Below are 12,813 nucleotides of genomic sequence, written 5' to 3' on the forward strand. Positions count from 1 at the left end.
GTAGGTTCCTTTTCTCACAATATCATGCCAGTGCTTTTCTTAAAGTATATATATATATTCTCTTTTTTATTTTACAGGTCCTTTGTGTATATATTATGACTTCCAATTTGTGTTTTTATGGGATCCCTTAGTGTGCAATTGAGTGGGTCTCTGGTCTATTTACTATGTTTTTTCTTGAGTTCTTTTTTCTGGTTGTTTGTTGGCTCCTATTCCAATGTTAGTTTTTGTTTTATCTTATATTATCTTATATTCCAATCCCTTATAGCCTGTGTGTTTTCTAATGAGAGACAGAAAGAGGATCGATCCAGATGGGAGGGGAGCAGAGAGAAGGAAAACCATAATCAGGACATATTACATGTGAAAAAAATCAATTTTCAAAAGAGAAAAAATACATATGTGAAAATTTCATGATTTCACTTTCTTTAACAGCTGAATAGTATTCCATAGTGCATATTGCCACATTTTCATGATCCATTTGTTAGTTGAAGGGCATTGAGGTTATTTCTAATTCTTGGCTACTGGGAAGGGAGTGGTTATCTGTGGAGTAGAATGTCAAGTTCATTGGGCATATGCAATGAGTATATCTGAGTTATATGGTAAGTTTATTTTTATATTTTTAGAGTTCTCCACACTGATACATCTACAATGCAGGTTAGGCTCAGGGTCATAGTGAAAAGGGGCCTGAAAGATTATAAGAGCCTGAGAGACAAGATGTTTACTGTGAGACTGTACCCTAGAAATATCAGAGAAGTTGCCTAAACAAGACCTCATCAAGGATGATGCCAATAGACATGCCAACATGAAAGGGAGAAATCTCTCAGGGCTCCACCACTAGACAAAGAACTACAGGTACCTAAAGAATGCTGAGACTGAGACAAGTATTCTTCCCAAGGGAAGAGACCCCCTAGTTATTTATTTAATACCAAGTGGTAAGTCCTGAAACCATTCCATACAGGTAACTTTACATAACCTGAGCAGGTTATATTCATATATTTAGGAAAAAATGTAGCCTGCCATATATATATATATATATATATATATATATATATATATATATATATATATGTATATATGCCATAAATTTGAGAAATAACAGGGGGGCTGCATGGGAAGGGTTGAAGGGAGGAAAGGGAATGGGGGAAATGCTATCATATTTTAATTTAAAAATGCAAAAGAAAATAAAAAACATCAAATGCAATAAAAATTAATGAGACTGGGTTGGATCAATTATAGTGTGTGTGTGTGTGTGTGTGTGTGTGTGTGTGTGTAAAATTGTTAAAATTTTCATTATCTGGCTGGGGAGAATGAATGAAGGACAGGATAAAATTGACTAAACTTATGCATTCGAGGCATAATAAGTATTTCAGGAAACAGCAATAATGATCACTGACCTGACTGGTCATTGCTGCTTATGAACTCTTGATTATTTTTATACATAAAGTATAAATCGTTTATTTTCCTTCTAATTTTTAGCTCAGTACATAGATGGCTTTTCTTCACCCTTGGGTTGACAATTTTCTCTAGGTTGCTGCTGATGATATGATAGAGCACAGCATAGAAGGCCCTCAGGTCCAGCACCATGGCCCTAAGCACCCCATAGGCTGTTCATCTCACTCATGCACCAAGGCCCGGTAATCCATTACATGGGCATCCTTGGAGGCCTTGGCTACAGCATCCACACATTCTGAGAAGTACTTGGAAGTGGTTTTCTGGAAAGCTTCTACTTTGGTCTTCACAGCATTCACTCTCTCCAGCACCTTCTCCCGAATTGCCACCCCAAAATAATTTCTATCCTCAGTCTCAGGGATCAGGTGCTGGATCCATGAGATTATCAGAATGCACTTCTCTTTGAGAGTCCACTGCCTTAAGCAAAGCAAGCAGGGCCAGAAGCTTCTCATTCCCAGGGAGGAAGCCAAATTTAGGAACTTCTTTCTTCTCCTGCTTGTCTGTTTCCATCTTATCATCTTTGGGTGGGGGATCTGGAATAGGGATGTCCAGAGGAGCCCGGAGAAAGGAGAGGTCAGCCATATTGAGGGAATCCACTTGCAAGAGCTGACTCGAGGATATGATTTTCTGTGGCAAGAAAGTGTAGAGGAAGTCATCAGCCTCCTGGAAAAGATTTTGTCAGAAAACATCTACCTGTTTACAGGCTTCTCCACTCAAGCGAACCCCACAAGGCTTGCCCATGCTTCCCCAGTTGCCAGCTCTCGAGTCCCAAATTCTTGATTTTTGATGTACATTTACTGATTTTGTGTGTGAGCAAAGGCATGCAGGAAAATAGCTTTAAAAGACAGATGTGCCTCATGTGTGTGGAGATCAGAGGACAAGTCAAGGACAATTCTCTCCTCTCACCATTTGGAGGCTGGGGACAGAATTTAGGTCTTAAAGCTTAATTGTTTACTACCTACTGCCCTAGGGAAGGACATGGGAGTCTTGTAACTTTCTGAGCTTGGGGAGTCTTCTAAGTTCTATCAGCTCTCTGAGCCCTTTAAATTTCATTAGCTTCCTGAATCTTGACCCTCCCTTCCTCCTCCAGGTGGAAATACTTAAGGTGAGAGGAAATAGGTATAGCACAGTGACCCTAATCTTCTGGAATACTTTCCACTACTAACCTAGTTTCCAGGGTGAAGAATATATAGAAGCAGAGGTAGAACAAAGGCATGAGTAATAAGCTCCTGTGTTTTATGTAATGATTCCTGCTGATTGGGAAGAAAGAAAGGGCACAGTTTTCATAATATGAAATTTAGAATACACCTTTTAACTTTATTTCATGCAGATCCACTCTATTTTGTATATCATGGGCTGAAGTAATGATTGGTATTCTGCTGATCCTTGAGGAAGTCACTCACAATACATGAAGACATTTGCTCTACCTGCAAATCTTGGAAGCTTCCTCTCTTCCCTCAGTGATGAATTTAAATCCATGTTCAAAACTCAATCCTATTTTTGGTATCATGAACTATTTCAACCCCAAGGTAGAATAGTGGTTTTCTCTTGTCTTTTTTTGTTGTGCTATTAAACGCACAATATTTTAGTAGAAGCATAGAACTGTGAAAGCTTTCTGATACCATAACGAATTAGTGATATAATCAATGTACAAAGAGGAAAGGTTGGGTTTTGCTCACAACTGGAAGGATCACCACATGCTCGGTTAGCTCTGTGGCTTTCAGCACAGTGGACTCTAATATAGCACTGTGAATGTAAATTTTTTTCACTTGATATCTGGGAAACAAAAGAATGAAATAAGTAGAAACTAGAGAACCACTATATTCTTCAAAGTTGTTCCTCTGGATACCTAATGACTTCCCAGTAGATTCTATCTTCTACATGTTCTATGTTTATCAATAGCTCACAGTGTGAAGACCCAAACACATGCATCTCTAAAAGCCACTAAAATTTCAACAGAGCAGAGCAGATGCTATCCCTTACTGTGAGTTCCTTGCAAATAGATCTTTTTATTTACCCTTGTGCAAGATACATAACAAGATTGCCTTGTCAACAATTCCATACTAAATACACTGTGCTGCTCTCACCTAAGATAATGTGGATACAATAGTAAACACAGTACAACTTTTGCTTTTTAAAAGCAACTACCAACTCAAGTGATCTATCCATGCCTATTTAATCATTTAATGAATATATCATATTTGCCTCATGTCTTACAAACTAACTGAGATGACTGTAGACAGTCTGCATCAAATTCTATTCATTTATGGTTACAAAAAACTTCAGTTTGGAGAAAAAAATGAAGCTTCTTGTATTTTACTTACAGTTATTCAAGCAGAACCTGACAGAACCTGACAAGATCTTTTCCATCATGTGTGGCTGAGGTGACTGATCTGTCCTCTTGGGACTCTAGAAGAACCTCTTATTAGTTCCCATTATGCTTCAAACAGGGAGAGCATAAAAGAGAACCTTGAAGGACCTAAGGCAAAATGTATAGAATTGGTACATTGGTTATTTCAAGCTGAAATGCCATTAGGGAACTGTAACTGAAGAAGTGCCAAATCTGTGCTGTGTCAACTTCTCATCTGCCCAAGTGACCAAACTTGCAGTTTCTCGTCTCAACTTAAATTGTACAATGAGAAAAAAAAAGTAATGACATAGATGTGGTATATCCACTGAAATCAGTTCATATTCTCACCTCAGAGCAGCAAAGACAACCAATCATGGACTGAAACCCTCAATATTGTGAACTAAAATCCAATGTAACAGTTACTGTTAGGAGAGGAGTAAGACTTTGTTTCTGGGTGTGTTTGACTTTGCCTATATTGATCTCTGGTACAAAAGAATTGCCTAAAAATCATCCTTCAGGATAGGCTGTCTCTTATTAACACTAACTGGAACAACCTGTTCTGGAAAGAATGGCATACTCATAATGGATATCCTATTTCTAGGTCCTTCTGATTGTGTGTAGAGGGTAACCAGTTTTGGAAATCTAAACAATGTAAAAAATAAAGATACAATTCTCAAATAATAAAATCTAAGTAATAGAAACTACAGTGGACCATAGTGGATATTTTATAGGCCTTAAAAATCTATTGTCTTCTGTAGTCTCTACTCCTTATGTCACTCAGCAAAAAAAATGAATAAAGTATTTTCTATAGAAGTTTTTATTTCATTCACATCTGATTGTTTGGATATCATACTAACACATAAAATAGAATTCTTCATTTAAGTCACTTCTCCCCATTCCTCCTCAGGCATTCCCAGGAAGGAAAATGAGGATAGGTAAAAGGAAGAATATGACAGATAGTTATAAAGTTATTGTTGGAATTTGACACAAGAACTGGTCACATTCAGTTGGAAGAATATTGAGTTTTAAATTGTGCAAGGTTACAAGAAGGTGAAGACTGTCTTAGGATCATAGACTTTGTCTTATTGAAAGGAAGGTATTAGAGAATGTTGACAGCTTGCATACTCTACACAAAAGAGCAGTTGTGATGAGAGTTTATTACTACAAAAGATGAAACTGACAGTGACAACTACAGAGAACAACTCAGAGTGCCTGGGCCATCAACCCTTCAGCATAGTCTTTTTATAGACCAATCTCCCTGCACCCTGGGGCAAATCAGCTTCACCAAATCTCCCAATTGTCAAATTTGCAGCACGAAGGAAACAGGAAGTACAAAATAGCACATTAATATGCAGCACGCTGTCTCCAGAAGGGAAACTCAAAAGAAGTATGAGAGATTAATCTTTGTCCTGAGATTCTTAGCCCTGGCCTTGAATCCAAAAGGAGGAGTCTATCGCAATAAATACAGTGCTCCAGCTTCTGATACTGGAAACGGGCTGTGGGGCTGCAGGAAGTTAATTTTCAAAGATTCATATGCCTGCTTCTCAAAAGAAAATATGGTGATACATGCCTTTCTCCAAGACACCCACATGTAATCAGGACTTCAGAAACTACCCCATAGCCTTGATCGTTTTGAGAAGTCACAGATTAAATTCATGGGTGTCACTATGTCCATGATTATCTTTTATTTCTGAATTTTTCAAGGAAATAATTTTCTATTCAGATATTTTAAATTCACCATATTCCCATAGATCTAAATACTATAGACTTCATTTTCTCTTTTATTCTAACCACAGAAACACATGCACATACACACTGACATCAGACACTCATAGAACACATATAGAAACTGATAGCCCACTGGATCTCTCCTATGGGAATAATTACAGGCTTTGGAGAAGGATGTTATTTTCTCTCCTAGAGATGTTAATGTGTGATGATATGTCAATTTAGTTATTTGTTGAAATCTCTGTGGTCACAAAGATGAATAAAAAGACCCAAATTTTATCTTTTAAAAATGGGCATTGGAGTTTAACTTGACTTCTAAAAAACTAGCATTTCTCACAAACTACAAGGATGACTGATGGTTTTCACAGACACAGAACACAGAAGAACAGTTATCAGAGTCCAGGTGAAGTGAGAGAGTATAGTGTGCTGATTAATGAACAAAGAATTTTTTAACTGGAGTGATGGAAACATTTAAGAGTAGCAGTGATAACACAGCAGCATGAATGTCACCAATGCCACTTGTGTATTCCATTTTAATATGTGCAATGGCTACACACACACACACACACACCAGTAACCAAATATTTGTAATTTCTCGCATTTATAGTGAAAGAATGCCAGTCTGCAGAATGATGATTGTTGGGTTGTTGTTGCAGGCATTACTAGAGGCTGGCTTTAATCCAAACCATTCCTGCATACATATTTAAATACAAACTTGGACAAGTAGGGCTAGGCAGATGGCTCATAAATAATCTGATTACCACAAAAACAAAAAGATTTGCGTCTGCTTCCCAGAATCTGTATAAAATTTGGGCATGGTGATTTGAGATCTACAATACCAGAACTAGGAAGCCTGAGACTGAAAGATCTCTGTAGCACACTGGTTAGATAGCATAGATGAATCAGTAAATTTCAGGTCCAGTGAAATATCTTTTCTCAAAAATATTGAAGATAGAGAAAGATATCTACCATCTTTTCTGGTCATCATAAATATGCACACATACACAAATTGTACAGAGGAATTTTTCATAAGAATATAATTTTGATCATGGGTATTCTAAGCTGTAAAATGAAACCCTTTTGTTCTGGTGTCTTTACCTCTCTATTTATTGACATAGCTACATTATTTTCAGAAAGCATAATAGAGCCGACAAACTTTGTGTATATGAGCACTCAATGAATTTTGACGCTCTCTATTCATTATTGGAGTTTAAGACTTCTGACCTTGCTTTTCATCAGTGTGACTAAGGACAAGAGTTAGCTCAGAATGTGAACATGAGGAAAAATAGAGAAGCACAGAACTAATTCTTTACTCCCTGCTCAGGTATGTTCCAAGAATTCTATCGCCTTTAATATTTGACATTCAATGTTTAAATATTTACTATTTTCTAGATAACATTCCTGTGAGGCTGAGTTGTCTTTATGCCAGTGCCTTATGCAGATGTCTCCCTACTGACTGGTAGTAAAAACATTTCCAGTTCCATGAAGTTGATGATACAAAGTGTCTATCTTGTTCCTTAGATGGAAAACAGAGGCTTCTGGTTGGCTCTTTTAAGATTCTATACTCATTTCTCAAGGGCTGACTGTCTGTCAGAATGGTCCTTAAGTGAAGAGTGCTGGGGAAGAATCCCAACAGGAAAGAGGGATCCTATTATTAGAAAAAAAGAGGTTGTAAAAAAACATAAAACTGAATTTACACTAGTAGTGAAATTCTTACTGGAAAAGGAAATAAAGCTAAGAAGCAGCAAAAGTAATCATTATACACACTACTATATTTGTTGAATATACAGTACAAAGGAGAGATATAAACCTAGAAAGAGTAACAAGGGGGTTGAGTGGCAAGTGAAAATCCACCTTGATCAATAATGGTAAATAGGGCACCGATAAATAAAGAGCCTCAATGGACAGAGTCTCTGGACTCCCAATCCTATTCTCTCTTACACGTGCTCCTAATTTCAAAACACACAATAAAATATAAGGTAGTGACTTTGTCACTGTTCCTCCTCATTATAACTCCCAAACCTAAATAAAAATCTACTATGCCACTTGAACTAAAACAAAAAACCTTTCTGCATGACAAGTAGGCAAGGAAACTAAATTTTATGCATGCTGTGAAAGTCAGTTTTATGATTCTACCATAAATTGATAAGTTAACTGATCTATACAAAGAATGGTTTCTTTAGCTGACTGATAGTTTTGAGCGTCAGTGGTATGTCTCCTGCATTGGCTTAGAACTCTGAAGTGGATGTGATAGTTTTGAACTTCAGTGACATGTCTCCTGTATTGGCTTAGAACTTCAAAGTGGATGTGGCTGTGTCATACTGACATGTGTCAGGTTAAGCAGTGGTGTCTAGGGCCAGGATGCATAAAAGGAAGAAGAATGACAGGAGGGAGAAGAAAAGGGATGGAGAATAAGTAGAACTCCAAAATTATTTTGGAGAACATATCTGCAAATGTGCCAAAGGGCCCCCATGAATCTTCAACTCCTAGCCTAATACCTCCCAATAGCATGACCTGGGGCCCAAGTCTTTAGCATAACAGGGTGTTTGGAACACTAAATCAAACTACTAAGGAATGCTCATAGCATCACGGCCAACTACTTGGAAGGCTAAGATGTTGCAGCCAGACTCTGTCTATTAAGATTTGTGGAATAAAAAGAATTTTTTTATTCATCTCATGCCCTGAGCTTTGAAATTTCATAAAGACATATCATTGTCTAACCTAGCCAACTCTTCATCTTGTTTTACCTTTACCACCTATGTATAAAATCATGATTTTGAAATTTTGTTATCAACCTGAACAGAACATAAACTTATGCTTCTATATGTGAATTTTGAATAATTATTTAGTAAAAAGTTTGATGTGATAGTGGTTCAAAGTCCTCACATATAAGTGGAATGCCCCAGTATGGATGGTAAATGGAGACAGTTCATCTGACTGACAAGAATTACAGCTAACTCTGTGAAAGCCATTCCTTGTGACTTTGGAGGTAATAACTCAGTTAATTTGATTCGGTTCATATAATGTTTTAACATTATGAGCTTGTGGAAAAGAATCTTGTGATTTAAGATGCATCACCATTATTCATGAAATATGTAGCCATCAGTTCATTTAATGGATTCAACATCTTGATTTTGAGTGAAAATCTTGGCTATTATTTGACAGGAAGATAGGGAAACCTAGTAATTAGGTCTAGAACAGATTTAGACTATTGTGTGTTTGTTGCTTGTTACAATGGATTTACTGTCACTTCTGTCCAATAAGACAATGTCACAAAGAAATGACAATATTTGAGCAGTTTGCTAAGAGGTTTTTTTTTTTTATTGGCTTTTGGGAAATATGCAACTAGATGATGACAATTATTTTATGCATATGTGGATGCCAGAGGACAACTTCAAATATCATTCCTCTGGCTCTGTGGACTTTGTTTTCTTGTTTGTTTCTTTTTTACACTGGGTTCCCACTGGTCTGGAAATCACCAAAAAGGCAAGGCTTGCTGGTGAGTCCCAGTGATCTTCTTCCATAGCTCTAGAATTACAAGTATGCACAAACACACCTTGTTAAAATGTAGTCGCTTGGGATCCAATTCAGATCTTCATGCTTGTCAGACAAGCACTTAACCTCCTGAAAGAACTGAGAAGCTGAAATTTTATGGTGCTGCAACTCTAATATACATACTAGAAATGCTTAGATGTGGTATTGAGGAGAACTAGGGAGACTCCCCACCACTCATTTGAAGAACTTGAGTCCTATGTCTTTTGTACAGGTTTTTGCTGCTGCATTTCCTAGATAGGCCATTTGATCATGGGTCTAGAGTCAGGTCACCCAGAGAAATGCAATCATCTATGCTTACATTTTCTTGAAATTGGTGGAAACGGAAGCATATTGTTGTGTTTTCAGCTACATATATTCATCTTTGGTCCTAAAACCTTCTTGAAGGATGTCTAATGCATATTGAAATGACTCTGAAGATGGCAGAATTGCTTCCAAGGCAGGAGTTTCTTAGTTTTGACCTTTCCCACAATCTTTCACTTCGGCTGGAAATCATAGTTTGTCTCCTGGAATAGCCAGTTTCACTTGAAATAGCCCATTGAAATGCCATTTAGTCTTATTGAACTTAACCCTCAAAAATTGAATTTTAAAAAGTATTAGGTAAATGGAGGTTTTCTCTAAGCATAGTTGTCATTTAAGCAAAGCCCTTTGCTTAACAGAGGTAACAGCAAGACTGATCAAACAACTAAAAGGCCTGTCTGTTTACAAATGTGAATTATAAAAATCCCTTTATATTTCTGCATGCAGCCCTTGTATAGCCAGGTATGAAAACTAGTCAGCCCAATGTTCCTAGTAAGGATAAATTTCTATTCCTATATTCATCTTTCCATTTCTGTTGTATGAGTTTCTTGTATGCTATTTTTAAATTAATTATCCGGACACTTAGAGTGTTACATACCATGCCTATATCAAAATTGAATTTGCATAGTTTATAAAATTATTTTCTATAAAATTAAAAACATTGATGTCTTAACAAAAATAGCAGGTTGCAAGATTTTAGAACTTGATTAAACCCCCAAACAAGCTACATTTTTTTGGTTCACATATTTCACAATAAAAGGATCTTAAAAGAACGTTCAAATATCAGAAATATAGCCAAATCTCTACCAATATAGCTGTGATTATGTTGTCCTTATACCAGGTGCTGTTAGGCAATAGCTTGCCAAGGGGTAAACCATGGCAGAGTTCAGCTTTACATAGGTTCTGATGATCCAAACTCATGTCTTCGTGCTTGTAGAGAAGAGCACCTTACCTCCTGAGTCATCTCCCTAGCCTATACACATTTCATTTAAAGCATGTTCAGGAATGTGCTCATCTCTAAAAGGGTGTTTTCTAAAAATATGTATAGTCTTTTTATAGAATAAAGTCCCCTCTTTCTGTGTTCACTCAGGTGGTGCTATGGAAGTGATTCTCCTTCCCTGCCTCAAGGAATCTTGCTGAGCATTTCTTTCTTGATCAAGCATGATCAAGACTCTGAAATCACCCAAAGGAAAACCCATTTGTCTTCACTTTGACCATTGCTAGCTTTACAGAGAATTCCAGTCATAAGCCTGGGAACACTAGTTGAGCGGAGCCCCACATGGAAGCCATCTAGGAAGGGAGGACCCCCCCCCCCCCAAGTATCAGACTAGAAGTAAATTCTGACAAGAATTCAAATAAATCTAGAACTGGGGGTGAGGGGGTTGCAGACCTCACTCAGTGCCTTTGTTTGACTGAGATTCTTGGTAACATTCTCTTAAAGAACTAGGAGGTGGTGTGTGTCAGATAATAGAAATTGGGTCATCTTAAACTACTACATTTGAATCAATTTTTCACAGCAGTACAATAGCTCTATGTTGTCTCAGGGTTAATATTACTATGTTAAAATGCCATGATCAAAACAACTTGGAGATGAAAGGGTTTATTCAGCTTTTGCTTCCACATCACTGTTCATCATCAAAGGAAGTCAGGACAGGAAGTCAAACATGGCAGCAACTTGGGAGGCAGGAGCTGATGCAGAGGCCATAGAGGGGTACTACTTACTGGCTTGTCCATTATGCTTTCTTGTAAAACCAAGGACCACCAGCCCAGGCCTGGGTCCATCTACAATGGGTTGGACACTCCCTCATCTGTCACTAATTTTAAAAATGCCCAACAGTCTGATCTATAGCCCAATCTTATAGAAGTATTTTCTACACTGAAGATCCCTTCTCTCAGATAAATTTAGCTTGTGTCAAGTTGACATAAGACTAACCAGAATGAATGTTCTCAACGTGACTCACACAAGGCCCTGCAACCTTTTGTTCTGAAGCACTATCAGCTGCACATATTGAGATTTTCAGGGGAAGAAACATTAGTACATTCTTTCAGTTCAAGCTTTCTGAAACAGAAGGTAAAGTTAAGAAGTCTGTTTTTCTGCTGTGGTAAAGATGGCTCAAGGTCTACAGTTACATACTGCTCTTGCAGAAGAGCCAAGTTCTAGCCCCAGAACACAGGTCATACAGTTCATAATTACCTGCAATTCAGCTTCAGAACTGACCTCTCCTAGCCTATACAAGCAATTAAAATATAAATAAATAAGTAGGCAATCTTCAAGCTAAAGAACTATGCTGTTTATTTATGCTCAAATTTGTGGAATTTATTTAAAAGCTTATTTAAAAATACAGGTTCCTCTAGTCTCTTGAACAATATATGCTTTCACCTATTTCTATAATGCTCCAGACAGTTTGGAAGCCTATGCATATTTAAGCTGACTGCTAATATTGGCTTCCCTCTCCTTACAGTGTGGTTAAAGGTTGAAAGCTCTGTCAGGTTTATCACTCTTCAGGTGATTACTTGGCATATTCCCTACATGGGTAAAATGCTGGAAACTTAAGGCAGAATGAACACATGGTAAACAAACAATTTCAAGAGTGTTGAAAGGAATGATTCTCCTGTGATTTGAAGTTATCCTCAAAATTGCAACTTGTAACAATCTAAAACTGGTGCTGTACTTTTTCGTATCCAATGCACTCTTGATGATTCCAACATGGAAAGTAATATATAATTTACCTGCTCATTTTATCTAAAGTTTCCAGGAGCCAGGAACTGCTCCTTGTTCAAATCCAATCTTTCTCCAATTAGATTCTGAAATAGCAGCTGTTACTATAAGTGGGTAAGGATTGTTTTTAGCTTGATGTTTTTCTAAGGAATACATAAAATTACGCTGATTTCTACACCTTCTTCTGACACAGTCCTAATGTATGTATCTAAGTTAATAAAAGGTAAACAATTGTTGAATCTTGTAGCAATTAAAAAAACTTGCGAGGATAAACAATTCTGCCAGGGATTTTATTTTCTGAACTTAAGGAATGGTGGTTGAAGAACTGAGTTTCCTGTTCCAAAATAAGTTGACATCTGTTAACAAAAAAATCAATGAAAATTGATGAGTTAAAAGGTGTTGGGATTCTTAATTAGAAAGCATATGTATTCAAGAGTGTGTTGTGTATGTGAGGGGTTCATGGTCTATAGTTGTTCAGCATGTATGTAAGAGTCTGCAAATTTTTCATGGCAGAAGACATGTCTAAAGTTGAGGATGGGCTATAACATCTACTTCCCAGGAAGACTAACTCAATAAAGTATAAAGGGGAGACTAACTCAATAAAGTATAAAGTTACGGAGTAGTGTTTCTAGAGAACTTACTCCATGATCTCTGTTCAATACCCTGAGTTCAAATGTTATTCCAATATATACTTTGATTAAAAATAAATGAGATAACA

The 12,813-nt window shown here is 37.1% G+C and overlaps 1 protein-coding gene and 1 pseudogene across 1 annotated transcript in view; both read right to left on the minus strand.

The window, feature by feature from the left end:
* Positions 1-12,813, minus strand: part of LOC117694026 (claudin-34-like) — a 572,054-nt gene that overhangs the window by 93,259 nt on the left and 465,982 nt on the right. The window lies entirely within an intron of this gene.
* Positions 1,116-2,208, minus strand: LOC117694875 (proteasome activator complex subunit 2 pseudogene; annotated as a pseudogene).

Source organism: Arvicanthis niloticus, chromosome X (genome assembly GCF_011762505.2).
Source record: "Arvicanthis niloticus isolate mArvNil1 chromosome X, mArvNil1.pat.X, whole genome shotgun sequence".
In the NCBI taxonomy this organism is placed as follows: domain Eukaryota; kingdom Metazoa; phylum Chordata; class Mammalia; order Rodentia; family Muridae; genus Arvicanthis; species Arvicanthis niloticus.